The following is a 19497-nucleotide window of genomic DNA, read 5'->3' as shown; positions in this document are numbered from 1 at the left end:
CATATCCCTTCTATATCGACTCCTCTTTCGTCTTGTACCACGTTGTCAGACAAGTATTCCCTCTCCAACAGACTTTCAACATACTCCTTCCATTTATCCACTCTCTTCCCTGCATTTAACAGTGGAGATTCCATTGCCCTTTTAATTTGGCACTCTTGCTTTTAACTTCACCACATGATTTTTTCACTTTTCTTTATGCCGGCCGCAGTGGCTGAGCGGTTCTAGGCGATAAAGTCTGGAACCGTTCGACCGCTACAGTCGCAGGTTCGAATCCTGCCTCGGGCATGGATGTGTGTGATGTTCTTGGGTTAGTTAGGTTTAAGTAGTTCTAAGTTCTAGGGGACTGATGACCTCAGAAGTTAAGGGGACTGATGACCTCAGAAGTTAAGTCCCATAGTGCTCAGAGCCATTCGACTTTTCTTTATGCCGAGTCTGTCCTCAAGGCGATAATTTATTTATCATTTTTTGAAGTTTTTCATGGTTACCTTAGGTGCCTTGCATTTCCTATATTTCTCATTCCTAATTGATTTTTATATCAGCATTCCTTAATCTTCCTGAACATTTTTGTACTTTCTTCTTCCGTCTATCAACTGCAGTACTTCTTCGTTACCCATTGCTTCTTTCCAGGTGCTTTATTTATACTTATATGTTTCTTTCAATTTCCTGTGAGTGCCATTTTTAGAGATATCCATTCTTCTTCAACTGAACTGCCTACTGAGCTATTGCGTATCGCAGTATCTATAGCCTTAGAGAATTCCAGTCGTATATATTCATTCCTTAATACGTACTTATCACATTACTTAACTTCTGCCAACGGTTCATCGCTACTAAACTGTGATCTGAGGCTGTATCTGCTCGTGGGTATGCCGTATAACCCAGTAACTCATTTCGGAATCTCTTACTGACCTGAAGTACTCTAACTGAAATCTTCCCGTATCTCCCGGCCCTTTTGCAGCTATACATCATGTTCTAGTATTTTTCGAAGATAATATTCGCTTTTACTAGCTGTAATTTATTGCAGAACTCATTTAGTGTTTTTAGGTTTTATTCTAGTGTCAAGTCCTTGTCTCTTCACCCTTTCTTCTTCTCTTCGTTTATGTGCTGAATTACCAGTTCATTATCCTCAAACATTTTCTCTATCCCTTCATCCTCGGTTTGAGACGTCGTCATGTTTAACTGTATTATCATTGTCGGTGTTGATTAGCTGTCGATTCTGTTGAGAAAACCTTAGCACTAAGATGTTCACAGTAAGTCACTCTCTGCCATACCTTCCTATTTATAAACGATCCTACGCCACTTATACCATATTCTGCCGCTGTTGATGTTACCTTACACCATCTGTCCAGAAGTCCTTGTCTTCATTTCACTTCATTCAGGCCCACTATACCTAGACTGGGCCTGTGAATTTCCCTTTTAAGATTTGCTAGCTTCGTAGCAGGTTGAAACATTCTTTTTCTCATGATCACCACCCCCTTGGTAGTCCCCTCATGGCACTTTCTTAAATTACAGGCCACATGTCCTATAGATGTACACTGTGTGTCTCTAATGAAGCGGGTTTAATTGTCTTTTCGATACGCATGCCGTTGATCATTGCTGATTCTTCCGCCTTTAGCGGCAATTTCCCACCACAAGGGCAAGAGAGTGCCCTGAACCTTTGTATTCTCCTCCGTCTTCTGTGACAAGGCCGTTGGCTGAATTAAGGTGTCTTCTTAGGCCCGAAATCTTTGGTCGCCATTGCTGATGATGTTTATTCAAAATTTAAGCGGTAGTGAGGTTCGAACCCGGAACAGAGGACGTTTTGATTATTAAACAAATAATAACTGACTGTCGCTTAATAGAATGGAAATCTAATTATGAGCATATATAACCCCAGGTGTGTGATAATGATGTACGGATATCAGGTGTCATGGTGGGACTAATATCAGACATGAGCTATGTTTGAACAAAAGAAACGACAATAATCAAGGTTCATCTTTCGTCCAATCAGAAATTAATGCACAGTTGGCTGACATACCAGTGAACACTACTATCAGCACAGGCTCAGCTGTGAATGTTTTGTCATCCAATCTATTCCAAAGAACATGCGACAAAGTCGAAGACCCGACGTAACTGGTCAATAAATATAGAATATTTGGGGCAGTGGGCATCCGTTCAAGGAGCATTAAGGCACAGTTAACACTTGATGTAACACTGCAAAACAGAACAATCAGTTGCATGTTTCTTGTAGTTGAAGATCTTGTCATAGAATGCATAAGGAAAATTTATCCACTGATGTAAATGGACGCAGAGATTTACGTTGTCTTAGGACGATGCTGTTTTTCTTTAAAATGTGTGATAGCTTGAGCTGATCTGTTGGAGACCGTCGTTACCTGACGGCAACTCTCACATGAGTTGAAAGTATAGTGAATAGATTTGATGCAAACTGAATCTGATGCACAGCAGCCTTAATGCAAAACATTCATGTGCACTAAAGTTGTGGAATAAATTTTTTTAACAGAATAACAATATTCTGATCTTTTTAAACATATCAACCAACTACAGTAAAGTATTGGTATAGGAACCAGACCAGAAACATGGATATTAATATCACCTAAATGTATGCATAAAACCTTTTGTTCATATCCTGTATCATGGGTCACAAGATCTGAATTAGAGAAAGAGATTAAAGGCACAATAATGTGACGGATCACACTGGGCGCAAAACTGGTTGCGTGAGCAATAATCACATAAACTAAAGAAGTGACTTTTGACAAAATTACTGCCCTTAGATCGTGGAGAAAAGTGGTTTTTTAATGTTTATAGAACTTGGGTATACTCCTAAATAGTGGACAGATAAGAATTATTGTGTATTTTTGTGTAAATAATGTTACGTCATACAAGAGTTTATAGCGGTAATTATCTACATGCTGCACAATTAATTTAAATGTCACTTTCAATGTTGTGCAGTAAGTTTCATTTCTGATCTCCGAACACAAAAGATTTTTGTTTGTAGAATATAAGCAACGAAAACCCCAGGTAGCTATATATACACTCCTGGAAATGGAAAAAAGAACACATTGACACCGGTGTGTCAGACCCACCATACTTGCTCCGGACACTGCGAGAGGGCTGTACAAGCAATGATCACACGCACGGCACAGCGGACACACCAGGAACCGCGGTGTTGGCCGTCGAATGGCGCTAGCTGCCCAGCACTGTGCACCGCCGCCGTCAGTGTCAGCCAGTTTGCCGTGGCATACGGAGCTCCATCGCAGTCTTTAACACTAGTAGCATGCCGCGACAGCGTGGACGTGAACCGTATGTGCAGTTGACGGACTTTGAGCGAGGGCGTATAGTGGGCATGCGGGAGGCCGGGTGGACGTACCGCCGAATTGCTCAACACGTGGGGCGTGAGGTCTCCACAGTACATCGATGTTGTCGCCAGTGGTCGGCGGAAGGTGCACGTGCCCGTCGACCTGGGACCGGACCGCAGCGACGCACGGATGCACGCCAAGACCGTAGGATCCTACGCAGTGCCGTAGGGGACCGCACCGCCACTTCCCAGCAAATTAGGGACACTGTTGCTCCTGGGGTATCGGCGAGGACCATTCGCAACCGTCTCCATGAAGCTGGGCTACGGTCTTGCACACCGTTAGGCCGTCTTCCGCTCACGCCCCAACATCGTGCAGCCCGCCTCCAGTGGTGTCGCGACAGGCGTGAATGGAGGGACGAATGGAGACGTGTCGTCTTCAGCGATGAGAGTCGCTTCTGCCTTGGTGCCAATGATGGTCTTATGCGTGTTTGGCGCCGTGCAGGTGAGCGCCACAATCAGGACTGCATACGACCGAGGCACACAGGGCCAACACCCGGCATCATGGTGTGGGGAGCGATCTCCTACACTGGCCGTACACCACTGGTGATCGTCGAGGGGACACTGAATAGTGCACGGTACATCCAAACCGTCATCGAACCCATCGTTCTACCATTCCTAGACCGGCAAGGGAACTTGCTGTTCCAACAGGACAATGCACGTCCGCATGTATCCCGTGCCACCCAACGTGCTCTAGAAGGTGTAAGTCAACTACCCTGGCCAGCAAGATCTCCGGATCTGTCCCCCATTGAGCATGTTTGGGACTGGATGAAGCGTCGTGTCACGCGGTCTGCACGTCCAGCACGAACGCTGGTCCAACTGAGGCGCCAGGTGGAAATGGCATGGCAAGCCGTTCCACAGGACTATATCCAGCATCTCTACGATCGTCTCCATGGGAGAATAGCAGCCTGCATTGCTGCGAAAGGTGGATATACACTGTACTAATGCCGACATTGTGCATGCTCTGTTACCTGTGTCTATGTGCCTGTGGTTCTGTCAGTGTGATCATGTGATGTATCTGACCCCAGGAATGTGTCAATAAAGTTTCCCCTTCCTGGGACAATGAATTCACGGTGTTCTTATTTCAATTTCCAGGAGTGTACAAAGAAGGAAAAGATAGATTGCTAAGTACCGGAAAACTGACTAGTTAAGTTGCCGACAGGTAAAATTAAAAGACGCAGTTTCATCCTTGCGTTAAATAGCAATCCACATGTTCCTACATTGTTTCTATAGAATTTAACGATTCACGCAATATTTAAAAGTATATTGACAACTGTAGTTAATAATATTGTGAAGAATTAGCATACGTTTGCCCTAGGCTTATAAAATTTTCATTCTGGCGAGAAATCTGAATTTTGAATGAGATGTTTCAATATCCATGACGTGCTACAGTTTTATAATCTCTCAGTTCAGATGTACTCACTTACGAATGAATTACTTTTTATTTTCTTATTTTTCGACTGACCCGTTGTACTATTGTAATGCTATTGTCAGACAGAAGTTAGTGAAAGAGTTAGTAGCATCCTTGTGGGTAAGTGCAGATGAAATTGTTGCACACAACTGTGTATTCTGCTGCTGCAGGTTGTCAGGATGTGAGCCGAAAAATGTTTTTTAACAGAGGTTGTAGTGTTTTGATGACAGATTACACTGTGATGAATTTTTAAAAAAAATTATTTCTCTTTAAACAGTTAATACTAGTTGCTCAGTGCCTGAATTCTCGTGCGATTGAGAGTCAGTTCATTGAGTAAAAACCTATACACTTAAATGTGTCAATTTGGCTTACACAAGAACAAATTTGGGGTGCATGAGTAAAAATTGCGAAAGACAAGTACGAAACAGACTGAGGTGGTCAGTTGTTCGAACTGCATGCTTTTAATTACTGCCTCACCTTGCGCTAGTATGCGAATTCCAACTCTCAAGCCTTTACTGTAACCACTGAGCTTCAACACAGAACTTTAATGAATATGTGTCGTAGAACACTCATCACAGTATCCGTACGCAAGAACGACAGTTGTGAGCAAATCTATCGACTAGGTCCGCCAGTTAAAAGAATATGTTATCATTGTGGAAGCTACAAGGATACGTTCTCGCTTCTGGAAATATAAATCTATAAAATTCACTGTGATAAGCATTTCGCTTGGACGTTCAATGGCTGTGGGAGTGGACTCAGCAACAGTTCTGAATTTTATGTGCATAAAAATTTTATTGATTTCTTGTTGTGGAACCAATCACCGAACACAAATAATGACAACAGGTTGAATCACGGAATAATGTTGTCAAATTTTGACACTACATGAATTGTGCTTCTGTTCGTTTTCAGAACTCACTTGGTGTAAGAATTAGCAAAGGAAATAGAGTAACCGTTTGATTCTCTGCTCTGTTTAAAGATTTAACCTTCTCGCTGCTATAGACATTCTCTTTGCATTCCGTGTTGCAGAAGCTTTTGTTACGGCTTTACCTCTCGATAAACGCTGGTGTCTGTGGTGAGAGACAAAGCTCGGCCGATGAGAAATTCTTATTATCCGATGTTTCGTAAACTATTTACTGGAAAAATGAAATTTTTGCACATCTTGATAAGGAACTGCATTTATTATTGTTAAAAATCACACTTACGGAGCTGTATCAAATCAAACATTTTGCAGAAGGTAGAAATGCAGTGCATGAACTTCGCGTATGGATGAATTTGGGCCGTACATTGCAGTAAATGGAATGTAGATAGGATATCGAAATTTTAGTCAAAACTTGAGACCATAAGGATATCTCAATTCGTTCTTCAGTTACGGGGTTTTATATCCGAAGGATCGTCGGTCGCGACGCGCCCATTCACGTCCTTCCGTATCGCGAATCATATGGTTATAAAAATCGTCGTGTCTCATAAACGACTCAAGATATTGGAACGAGGCTTTTTTGCAAATGATAGCACGCAGTCCACATAGGGATCTGTATGATACATACTAAAAACATTTTATTCACATAGGTTTGCAAGTAACTCGTCCGTAGTAGTGAGAGGTCGGCTGCTCAGGATACATTCAGACGTCTATAGCACTGCAGGAGAACCCAAGCGGCACGAGTATACACGTCCACAACACCTGTGGAAAGACGTAGTCGGACTTGTATAGACGCACACAGCAGCGGCAGGATTAACAATATTTTTTCAATGACTTTTTCCTTCTACATCTACAGGGATACTCTGAAAATCACATTTAAGCGCCTGGCACAGGGTTCGTCGAACCACCTTCACAATTCTCTATTATTCCAATCTCGTATAACGCGCGGAAAGAATGAACATCTATATCTTTCCGTACGAGATCTGATTTCCCTTATTTCATCGTGGTGATCGTTCCTCCTTGTGTAGGTCGGTGTCAACAAAATATTTTCGCACTCGAAGGAGAAATTTGGTGATCGGAATTTCGTGGGAAGGTTCCGTCGCAACGAAAAACGCCTTTCTTTTAATGATGTCCAGCACAAATCCTGTATCATTTCAGTGACACTTTCTCCCATATTTCGCGATAATACAAAACGTGCCACCTTTCTTTGAACTTTTTCGATGTACTCCATCAGTCGTATCTGGTAAGGATCCCACACCGCGCATCAGTATTCTAAAAGAGGACGGACAATCGTAGTGTAGGCAGTCTCCTCCGTAGGTCTGTTACATTTTCTAAGTGTCCTGCCAAACAAAAAACGCAGTCTTTTGTTAACCTTCCCCACAACATTTTCTATGTGTTCCTTCCAATTTAAATTTTTCGTAATTGTAATACTTAGGTATTTAGTTGAATTTACGGCTTTTAGATTACACTGATTTATCGTGTAACAGAAGTTTAACGAATTCCTTTTAGCACTCATGTGGTAGACCTCACACTTTTCGTTATTTAGGGTCAACAGCCACTTTTCGTACCATTCAGATACCTTTTCGAACTCGTTTTGCCGTTTGTTTTGATCTTCTGATGAATTTATTAGTCGATAAAGGACAGCGTTATCTGCAAACAACCGAAAACGGCTGCTCACATTGTCTCCCAAATCGTTTGTATATATAAGAAACAGCAAAGGACCTATAACACTACCTTGGGGAACGCCAGAATCATTTCTGTTTTTGTTATGGATTGGCAGGAGAGCCAACCCAGGATTATAGAGGAGGCTGGCGTGTGGTCTGGAACAGGACAAGGAATTTAGACTTAAAAAAAAAAGGTTGTAGCTGGTGGAATACTTAACTTTAATCCATTAATGTTGAACGTAGCTCTTGTCTGTACATTATTTACAATATCAATAGTAACTGAACATGGTGCCTTGCTAGGTCGTAGCAAATGACGTAGCTGAAGACTATGCTAACTATCGTCTCGGCAAAGGAGAGCGTATTTTGTCAGTGAACCATCGCTAGCAAAGTCGGTTGTACAACTGGGGCGAGTGCTAGGAAGTCTCTCTAGACCTGCCGTGTGGCGGCGCTCGGTCTGCAATCTCTGATAGTGGCGACACGCGGGTCTGACGTATACTAACGAACCGCGGCCGATTTAAAGGCTACCACCTAGCAAGTGTGGTGTCTGGCGGTGACACCACAGTTTTACTCGATGACTTTCCGTCAATTACTACGAACTGTGGCCTCTCTGACAGGAAATCACAAATCCAGTCATATAACTGAGAAGATATTCCATAAGCACGCAATTTCACTATGAGCCGATTGTGTGGTACCGTGTCAAAAGCCTTCCGGAAATCCAGCAATACAAAATCGATCTGAAATCGCTTTTCAATAGCACTTAACACTTCATGTGAATAAAGTGCTAGTTGTGTTTCACAGGAACGATGTTTTCTAACCCATGTTGACTGTGTGTCAATAGGCCGCTTTATTCGAGGTAATTCATAATGTTCGAACACAATATATGTTCCAAAATCCTGCTGCATATCGACGTGAACAATATGGATTACTCCTACTACCTTTCTTGAATATTGGTGTGACCTGTGCAACTTTCCAGTGTTTCGGTAAGGATCTTTTGTCGAGCGAACAGTTGTATATGATTGTTAAGTATGGTGCTAATGCATCAGCATACTCCGAAAGGAACCTAATTGGTATACAGTGTGGACCAGAAGACTTGCTTTTTAAGTGATTTAAGTTGCTTCACTGCTCCGAGGATATTTACTTCTACGGTACTCAGGTTGGCAGCTGTTCTCGATTCGAATTGTGGAATATTTATTTCGACTTCTTTTGTGATGGCATTTCGGATGGCTGTGATTAGTAATTCTGCTTTGGCAGCACTGTCTTCAATAGTATTTCCATTGATATCGCGCGGAGAAGGCATTGATTGTTTCTTGCCGCTAACATACTTCACATACGACCAGAATCTCTTAGGATTTTCTGCCAGGTTTCGAGACAAAGTTTCTACACAAAGTCTCTCATTGAAGTCCGCGCTGAATTTCAAGCTTCTGTAAAATATCGCCAATCCTGGGCATTTTGCAGCTGTTTGAATTTGGCATGTTTGTTTCGTTGTTTCTGCAAGGGTGTTCTAACCCGTTTTGTGTACCAAATAGGATCAGCGTCGTCGTTTGTTAATTTATTTGGTATAAATCTCTCAATTGCTGCCGATACTATTTCTTTGAATTCAAGCCACATCTGGTCTACACTTATATTAGTAATTTGGAATGAGTGGAGATTGTCTCCTTGAAAGTTTTTCTTATGCTTTAATTCGTATTTTTCATGAACCCCATCATCACTCTGAGTGGATGGCATCTGATGAGACAAGTGTAAGGTGTTCGGTGATGAGGTCATTACTAGTCCCAGACGTCACAGCCCTAGACTGATACAAGTGATCTCCACTGACATTCCTTTCCAGTGTCACAAGAACGCCATACCAGCAGTCAATAACGGATGGGCAAAAACAGAAAACAGACAAATAGAAAAAAACTTTCACATCTCTCACCTTAGGCTGATAACAATTTTATTTTATTTTATTTTATTTTTTTTTTTGTATGGGAAGACTCGATATTAACTCATTCTCTTTGAAACAGAACAAGGTACAATATTTCGACTCAGTGAAATATTATCATATTGTTCAGTTCATGCGTGCGTCTGAAGGAACATTGCATAGAACTACACAGACAGTGTCAAATACAGGCACTATATTCATGTATATCATGTCAAAACCAAGCCAACATGAATAACAGAAAAGTAAGTAAGTCTCTCCCTGTGTGGGAATCACATAGTTCTGCGAGCCCTGTGAGGAGTAGACACTGGCACACAAGGAGACTTGGGGCGATCCTGGAAGCGTTCTCGGGTAGACGAAGTTGGTAAGGCAACCGCTTGCAATAAGAAGGAAATCCGAGTTCCAGTCTCAGCCTGACACAAATTTTCATATTCTTCCCGTAAATTGTGTAGCTTTTGTGGCATCGTATTGGCCATTTGCGAATACATTTCTCAAATTAATAAGGCTATCGATCGTCAGCAGTCTCTGTTGCACCATATAGGTATTTATGTATGTTCGAAGAAACATTGTATCGAACTATTAAGACAGAGAAACTTCCTTCCACTTCAAAACTGAGTGCCGAACCAGGACCCGAACTCCAGACCTTTGCCTTTCTCGGGCAAGTGGTCTACTGACTAAGCAACGGAAGCACGACTCACCACACATCCTCACGACTGTACTTCTGCCAATACCTCATCTCCTCTCTTCCAAACTTCAAGGGATTCTCCTGCGAAACTTGTAAGGCTAACACTGTCGGAAGACAGGATACTGCATCGGCAGTATGGAGGATATTCCCATAACGAAATTTTCACAGTGCAGTGGAGAGAGTGCTGATATGAAAATTCCTGGAAGATTAAAATTGTGTGCCAGATCGAGACACGAGCTCGGCATCATTGCCTTTCGCGGGCTTGTGGTTGGGTAGCTCGGTCAGTACAACACTTGCTAGCGAATGGCAAAGGACCCGAGTTCTAGCCTCGATTCAGCACACAGTTTTAATCCGCCAAGAAGTTTCGATCACTGCACATTCCGCTGCAGAGTGAAAATTTCATTCAATGCTAACATTGCATTATTGTTTTACTAACTGCGGCGGATTGATGTTATCTTTCTTGCAAGAACCGGGGTGCATTTTGTTCGCAGCCAGAGTCTCAGAAAAGGCAGTTTCCAACGAAATAACAGGAAGACAGTTTTTGTTTGCAAAATGGTTCAAATGGCTCTGAGCACTATGGGACTTAACTGCTGTGGTTATCAGTCCCCTAGAACTTAGAACTACTTAAACCTAACTAACCTAAGGACATCACACACATCCATGCCCGCAGCAGGATTCGAACCTGCGACCGTAGCGGTCGCGTGGTTCCAGACTGTAGCGCCTCGAATCGCTCGGCCACCCCGGCCGGCTTTTTGTTTGCAAGTGCAGTTAGTACTGAGGGACAAAATTTTATGAATTCTAATACTATTACAGACAAACACCACTCTGTTTTTAAATTTTAGATCTTTAGTCATCAAAAGCTCCTTCTCATATATTCTACATTTTCGGACTCCAGACAAAAGCACAACATGGCACAAAGGCATATTTTACCTAGTTTATTCGTGATTTGCCACCTGGATCAAGTTTAGGAACTTGCAACAAAGTGCCGAAAACACAGCTGCAATGCAAATTCGTTTTTTTTTAAAGTGATTAGAACGTTTTGGATTTCACGTCTTCATAAATCTCCGTTTGATGACAGAAGACGAGAAAAGTCTGCCCCTATTTACGTTATGATACCTTGTCTGAAACACAATGGAGAGAAAAATCGTGCTTGAATTAAATATTATAACCATGTGTCATTTTAGCTGAAGTAAGTCCCATTGCCCTAAAGAAAAATCCCTTCGAATGACTGGAAATTTTGTGTTGGATATTATGTCTTTCGATTCTTTAGACCTATAACAGCGTTTTCAGTATAGCGTCATACAGTATATCTGGATTTCTGCTATAAGCTTTCATGCTAATAAACGTGTTGCTTATGACCCTGTCGTCATACGCCTGTTTAGAAGTTTGCAGAGCGAGCGTGAGGTTACAGCAGGCAAATGGGTGTTTGCAGAGTGGCGTGTATCGAGTTGACGTCAGCAGTAGGTGGAGAGACAGAGAGAGACAGGGAGAGAGAGAGCGGGAGAGACAAGGAGAGAGAGAGAGAGATAGGAAGGGAGATAGCGGTGCCGCTGCGCGCGTGGAGAACGGCTGCACGGCAGAGCAGGAAGCGCTCCCGCTGATTCGCCCGTGGCTGCAGATCTGGCGGAATCACCGACAACGGCGCCGCAGGGACGCCGCCGGAGCCGCAGCCGTCGTCGCCGTCCCTTACGGTCAGCTCAGCTTTATGGGGTTGTTGCTCCCACAGTGTTTCTCGCTTCCGCGAGGAGAGCTGAAATATAGCGGAGGCTGAGCCGCCAGTAAGTCGCAAACGTGCCGCTTTCCGTAATTAAATAAGAGAAACTGGGTGCGGGAAGGACGGTGGGGGGGACAGGTTCTCTGGAATAAAATCTCAGAGGCCAAATAACCATATTGATACATGTATTTCCTCTACCGTCACTTTTTCAACAACAGCACATCCAATTTCTGATGATCTTGGTGTTAAATTGCACTGCCAGAAATTATAATGAGAATGTTAGATTTAGGGGCTATGTAACGTTATTTCATCAATCGCAAATTCCAGTCAAATATACAAAGAACACTTATCCGTGTGACGTAGCACACCCTCACATCTAGACACTTACACTTATGCAGATGGAATGGTGTCAATAAACATCTGTGTCATCTCCTGATGCAAGTTGCCACACAACTGATATAATTCATCCTTGGTATCCTGGACGCTGGCACTGGGACAGATTTGACGTCTGAGCCAGTCTTTAGGCCAAGATCTGTGGGGAGTTTACTGTATAAGTGAGTACATCAGAACCGTACTCACAGTTGACATAGAATCTTATTTGTGGACGAGTATTATCGTGTTGAAATATGTCACGACTAAACTATCATATTAGAGTGTTACACATGCCGACACAAGATGTCTCTGACGTTCCGCTATGATGTCTGAGTTCTCTCAATCAGCCGTGAAGTCATTCCTGACAGATTCCCATATCGCCTCTCCAGAACCTTGGAAGAATTGGACTTCTCCCAGTATACAACCAATATTCACTGCTGGACACAGTACGACTCCACTTATGAGCAGTCCATGTTTCCTGGTCGCGGCACCATTCCAAACGCAGCCGTTGGTACTGTGGTGTTTGTTCCGGCATAACGACAAGCGCCGAAGCCACGATCAAGAACAGAAGAGCAGATAGGGCTGTGAGACGACGTCAGCCAATATTACGCTGACGAACCCCTTTCCAGGAAGACTTAGAACGACACTACGCAGGAGCGGCCTCTACGCGAAGAGAATATAAGCGCCGCCCCACCTAGCTGCGGTCGGTGTCGAAGACGAGCCGTCATTCAAACGCTAAAGCAGTGACTTATGAACAGTATTGTTTTGTTTGCAATGAATTTTATATACCGAAGGACTATTTGCCTGTCGCCATTTGCTCGGGTCACACCTTTGTGGATACGCAAAGTTAAGTATTGTCAATTAACTTACTCTAACAAACTCCATTAATACGATTTGCTTGAAATCTTGTCTAGCGATCCGAGAAAAGAGCTTCCTAGGCACCCTACATTAGACGAGTGGGCAGAACACCATATCGTTAATCACAGTCTATGCATGGGACAGTAGTTCCCTAGTCTTGCTGCTGCCAGTTCCGACCAGCGCATGGAGATACAGAGTTATCTGCATGCGCTGTAACTGTTCATTTCCACTTCATAATACGGCGGAGCGGGTCTCCCACTCCCCTACGCTCTGTAAAGAAGTATGGGAAGCTTCATCATCAATACATATTTATTTTTACAAGGCTTTTGCATTATGCGAAATGCCGTTTTAACTGTCTGTTATCATAATTTGAAAATGGATCCCGAGCTGAAACTAGTCATCGAGTAAACAGAAAAAGTTAAATTTGCAACTTTGGTTGCATTAACAGATTCTGGAAGTTTGTAAGACTTGATTTGTTGCTTAGCGATTACATTCATTCTGTCTCTGGTGCTACTATTGTTGATCACTGGCGAGTGCTGCTGATAAGCCACTGTATGCCACCCATTGCATCGGCGTCCCCTTTACGACTTCATCAGACATAGTGGATGCTATGCACCATTACTGCTGCTGTGTCAGTGGATGTCTCGTGTTAGCAACCCGTATCTGGCCGGGCAGGTGTCAGCTGATGACACAGAAAGAGCGGCAGGACAACACAGGGCCCGGAACTCGGAACCAGAGGATGGATGTCCGGGACGTTTTGGGAAAGCAGAGGGAACCAAGCGATGATGGCATTGTGCGGAGCGATCGAAGGTTCAAGGTTTGGTGACGCTAGCACTGGTGGCTGTGTCATTGGTAATATACTGTTTTCATGGTAGCACTTGACACAGGCTGGGTGTCATAGCAAACCACAATCGTGGCCGGCTGGCCTCTTTGGGTATAAATATGGCTCTCCTGTGGTTCTTTCATCCGGAGGAATACATTGAAACTTTCTCCGTGGTGTCAAACTCGCTTTCTAATACAGAAGCTTCCCGAAAGGGTAGTAAGTGTCCTGGGTTTTCATTGTCTTGCGGAAGGAGGCTGGAGCGCTAAAGTTCCTGCAGGTAGTTGACTGTGCTGGTTAGGGACCGAAATAGCCGCTGTATTTGTTGCAGTGACACTTGTTGCGGTTTGTAATTTTAAATTACCTTGAAAAAAATCAGGCCCACCAGTTCCACCATGTGGAACTGCTTGCAACAGAAGCAGAGAAATAATTACATGAATGTACTCTTGATGTCCTCCTAACGGAATTCTTTGAAACAATTCACTATCTGTCACTATTCCTTCATTCTATTTACTCTTTCTTAGTCATTTCACTAGTAATAGGAACATATAAAGGTAACAGACGTAAGATATGTTTAAACTTTCAGGATTCATTCCTCATTCGAAGAGGAAGGAAGTATATTCTATAGACGTGGGCTTGGATACACCCTTTTTCTTGTTAGAGGTCTGTTTCTGCCATTCTTCAACACATTAGTCGTGGCAACCACACAGGTGAAGAACCTATCAGGACACTTTCCTAGTGAAATGTTAAAAATGCCCTCTCTTGACAAAGACACATTCATCAATTCCCTATTGCAATGAATCATTGTCGCGCTGAAATATCCCTGGAGAACTGCACATTGTTTCACAGCCTTCAAATACAACGGCACGAAGATTGTGTACATATCCTACTGTGTAAATAAGAGCAAATATCGTGGCTTTCTATATAGTACATCATATTCAATGCTGAATTGCTCTTGCCTAGCCAGCTAATGACAACTTGGAACTACCACTTGCGCTTTCTGTGTGTACACTACGACATTACATGAAACCTATGTCCTGCTGAGTCCATCTGCATTGATACATGATTTACCCAATCAATGTACCACGTCAGAAAAAATTCTCTAAGTCTCAATGTCCACCTAGTAGTTTGTTTGACCTTCTAGCACCCTTAATCATTTCAGTTCTGTGTGATCAGATTTTAAGTTGAAGTGTTGTTCATATAAAACAAAAGTGTAAATACATGACTGTGAAGGCCGGCCGGAGTGTCCGAGCGGTTAAAGGCGCTACAGTCTGGAACCGCACGACCGCTACGGTCGCAGGTTCGAATCCTGCCTCGGGCATGGATGTGTGTGATGTCCTTAAATTAGTTAGGTTTAAGTAGTTCTAAGTTCTAGGGGACTTATGACCACAGCAGTTGAGTCCCATAGTGCTCAGAGCCATTTTTTTGAGCCATGACTGTAAAGTATTAAAGTAGAGGCTTTCTCCTTAGTCAAGTAATTATTCTCAGCCTTATTCAGTTGTCTGTGCTAGTGGATGTTCTTTCCCAGCTGTCTGATGGCTTAATATGCAATCAAAAGCATGAATCATTGACTGATGCTATTTGATGACAATATCAATTACTCTTGGTAGTTAGGGAAACGGAGAAATGAAAGAGTAGTCAATGAATCGTTCAGTTTTACAAATGCTGCTTTTCAATCCTGAAACAGTTGAAATTTTCCTCCTTTCTTAAGAAAATGTGTAAGGTGTTTAGTAATATCTGTGAATTTTGGAAAAAAAATTCTTCTTAAATACGACTAATAGTGTTTTTCTGCTAGCTGTATGGATGTTTCTTTTGGCTTCAACAAATCATATATTGGCGCGTACACCACCATAGCCGATAATATGTCCAAATTAATGAACTTCTTGTAATACAATGTGGCGATGATTGTTAGTTACGTAGCGCGTAATCGATCTACTACTGGTGTAAACGTATTATAAGTGCCTGGACATCTTTCGAGAACGCAGTGATGTTGCATACTATCTTGTATGAGGGACAACTACAGCCGTAAGTAGACATTTTAAATAACAACAACTTTGCCGCCCATGTAAATAATTTATTGAACGACCGGTTTCGTAGCTTAGAAGCCACATCATCAGGTTCAATATCGTGAATCAGGACATTGAAGCTACAAAATGGATGGGTTCGAACATTGCTTGTCTATGAATAAATGATGGAACCAGCAGACTGACAGGTAAGTGGAAAGTAAAGTATTTACAAGATCAGCCAAGAAGTGATTATTCACAATTATGTCTAAGCAGACCCTGCTCTGCTTAAAAGCTTTGGAAAATTGTTGACAGAATTATATTCGGCATTATGTAGAAAATCTGTACCTGTCCGTTGGTTCAAGTATCTATAGTTGTGACAAGGTCTATAAGCTTCTCTACCATTTGACGACTGTTTTGATATGATTATGACCAGTGTGCCCACATGGCTCGTACTGTTCTCAGTTATCTTATCACAAAGTCGTTGATGTATAAAGTCTTCCAATACAGGCTGTAAATAGTGTTGAACTCTGTAAGGTTTCCAATTGAAATTTTGTTCATTCCCAGTGTGAACATTATGTTGACTTAGTGGTATGGTAGAAATTGCCCAGGAGGATCAAATAAGTCGGCGCGTTCTGCCAAAACTCTTTGCGTCCTCCATAACATATGTAGCTAAGCTGACTGACTGTCCTTGCATCATGTAGACTGATGTGAAATCTGTATTCGGTTCATTCTCATCCAGTACTTTAAGGTGGCTATTAAAGAACCACATGATAGCTTTACTTCTCCAGAACTACAGTTATCTGTACTAATTGGCACAACCCAGCCAGTGTCGATATCGTCTGCGTAGTCTGACTGGATTGTGTCAAACAACATGTTTTATTTAAGTCCTCGTTCCCTGGAAAATCTGTAACCACAATGAAAGAATATACTGACGTATCAGTTGATACATCCATCCAGAGTAGTATCCCTGTACCGTTCAGTTTTATAATGTAACAGAAAGCAGTCAATACACTTCGCATATGGTGTTCATTTCTGTTATATATTAACTGTTTGAGTCATATAGACTATCTTCACACCAATAATGATTCCATTGGTGATGCGTGGGATCGATGTGCAAAGCCTCTATAAATGCAGCTGCCGTAGAAGTTGACGACAAATGATTCTCTCACTTATGATGGCTCCAGGTGATTCCACACATTACCAATGCTAGCATTACTTGTCTGAAGCTGGTCTACGTATGACTGAAACAAGTTACAGTAACCTAAAAATAAACACGATTTGCGTTTTGTAGTGAATATCTCTGCTGTATTACGATACAACATCGCTGACGTTCTAATTACGAGCTCAAAAATGTTCGGTATTATCTCCCTCGATTCGAGTCTAAAAAAGCTGGTACCAATAATTTGGTTCTTCCACCGTTAAAACTGAGATGGTACGATGTTCCAACGAGAGCAAACTTTCCTGTTGTACATCCACTGTGGTGTAATGTGTAACGATGAAATCTCGAAATCTAGTATGTCTCAGTATCTGTTGTCAGCGATAGAGAGACTGCATTAACTTGGCAGTTACTTTTCACCAACTGGAATACAAAATTTCTGAACCAAGTGAATGAACAGTACGGCAACCTATAACAATTAAGCTCCAGTGTGATGGACTCAGTTTTACTTCATCAAGTATGCTTATAGATGTCACAGATACCTACAGTCCCAGTCCTGATGGAAACCTGCATAACTTTCCTTTCACATAGTCAGAACAAAGGTTAGCGACTGATTCTGCACAGAGGAGCCCCCTGCCCACTCCTGCTGGGATCATTGTACACTGGTCGCATCGGTGCCCACCGCATTTACCCAGATGAGTATCCTTCCTGTTTCCATGAAACCTTGCATGTACAGCTTCGTACGGAGTGGCTCAACCATTTACATGATTGGCATTATCGTTCCCTATAATTACGGTTAACATTACCTGGACTACAACATTTAACACACTTGACGTCTGTATTAAGTATCGTTTTCATATCCAAGGCCTGTTGAGCTTATCGATTTGTGCTGATACTGCTAGAGTTTCTGCCACATCAGTTAAGATCATTGGAAATTTCACGCGTGCTCTACATGGCATTTCTGGTGGCAGGCACAGCAGGAATGCAAAAGAAATCTCTGCTCAGCTTTCTGTAAAACAGCCTTCATTAGATTATCATTTTCAGTCACTTCATATATGATAATTTTCCAAATACGTTCTACAAAACTTTTCACAGATTCCCAATCTTTTTCTAATAACCCGTTGAGCTGCTGACAGTAGTATTTCGACTCGAGTTTTCTAATGTATCATTCTACTAACCGTTATTCGAAGCCACTGAACGATTGTGCTGCTCTTAATTAATTATGTCACATTACATGAGCCCTAGGATTCGTTAGTAAATATAGTGGAACTAGTCAATAATCCTTCATTAATTGGCACAAGTGACTGAACGAATGTTAATAGTAAACAATAAAGAAAGTTTTATATCCAGAAAATAGCTTCCTCCGCTGCACCCTCATTCATATCCAGTAGAAAATCACTCGCCCAAAGCTTGCACCCATTCCGTTCAATGTTAGAAGAAGCTACTGACGATGAAGAAGGACAAACAATGGAGGACAGTGTTCGAATTGTAGCAGTAATGACCGACTAACAGCAGATCTGTTATGCAGAGTATCAAAATAACATTAATATATCTTCTTCTAATCTACTGGAGAAAGCAGTTACCAAAGAGGTACGTCCACAGCTCGTGGTCTAATGGCTAGAAATGGTACCTCTGAATCACAGGGTGTGGGTTCGATTCTCGGGTGGGTTGGAGATTTTCTCTGTCTGGGGACTGGGTGTTTGAGTTGTCCTCATCCTTTCACCATCATCATCATCATACGTAACAGTGGCTAGATTGGCATGTGTAAGAACTGGACTATGTAAAATTTGGGACATAGTATGGGCGCTGATGACTGCACAGTTGAAAGTCCCACAAACCAAATGTCATCATCACCACCAATGAGGTATGGAGAGTATCTTCTTCTGTTCTACTGGAGAAAGCAATTACCAATGAGGTATAGTTAGTGTCAAGGAGAGGTGCAGTGACCTGTGGCCATTGTCTACTTCCCTCCTCTTTTAGTATCCCTGTAATTCTAATTTATTACCACCACTGCCACTATCCCAAAATAATATGGATGACGAAAGGAAAGTTGAAGCAATCACACAGTCCCTAGAGCATTCTAACGTCGGCATTTACTGCTACACTTTCACTGCTGCTGTTGTTCATCCTCATCTTCAGTAGCTTCTTCTAACACAGAATGAAATGGGTGTCAGTTGCGAGCGAGTGATTCTCTGCCGGAGATGTTTGAGAAGTCAGCTTGTGGATGCAAAACTTCCTTTCTTTTTTGCTATTCACATTCGTTCAGAAACTGGTAATACTATTGTTGATACGTGGCGAGTGCAGCAGATATGCTGATACCGCATTTCGCAGCATATCGACGTCCCCAATCATCTTTGGTAGTGCACACCATGTACGTCAACTGCTGCTGTGTCAATGGATGTTCCATCATCTCAACAGGAGGAGAGATAGCCACAGCAGGCAGCAAAGGGGGCTGGGCCCTGAGGATGATGACGTTGATGGTGGCAGAGTGTGAAGTTGCCAAGTGTTTGGACGTCAGGGAGCAGTCAGAGGTTCGAGGCTTGGTGAGTGCTGTGGCATCAGTTTCATCGGTTCAGCGGTGTTCTCACAGTAGTGACTGGCATGGCCTAAGCCTCAAAGCAACAACGA

Source organism: Schistocerca nitens, chromosome 4, assembly GCF_023898315.1.
Source record: "Schistocerca nitens isolate TAMUIC-IGC-003100 chromosome 4, iqSchNite1.1, whole genome shotgun sequence".
NCBI classification, from domain to species: domain Eukaryota; kingdom Metazoa; phylum Arthropoda; class Insecta; order Orthoptera; family Acrididae; genus Schistocerca; species Schistocerca nitens.
This window is presented reverse-complemented; position numbering follows the sequence as displayed.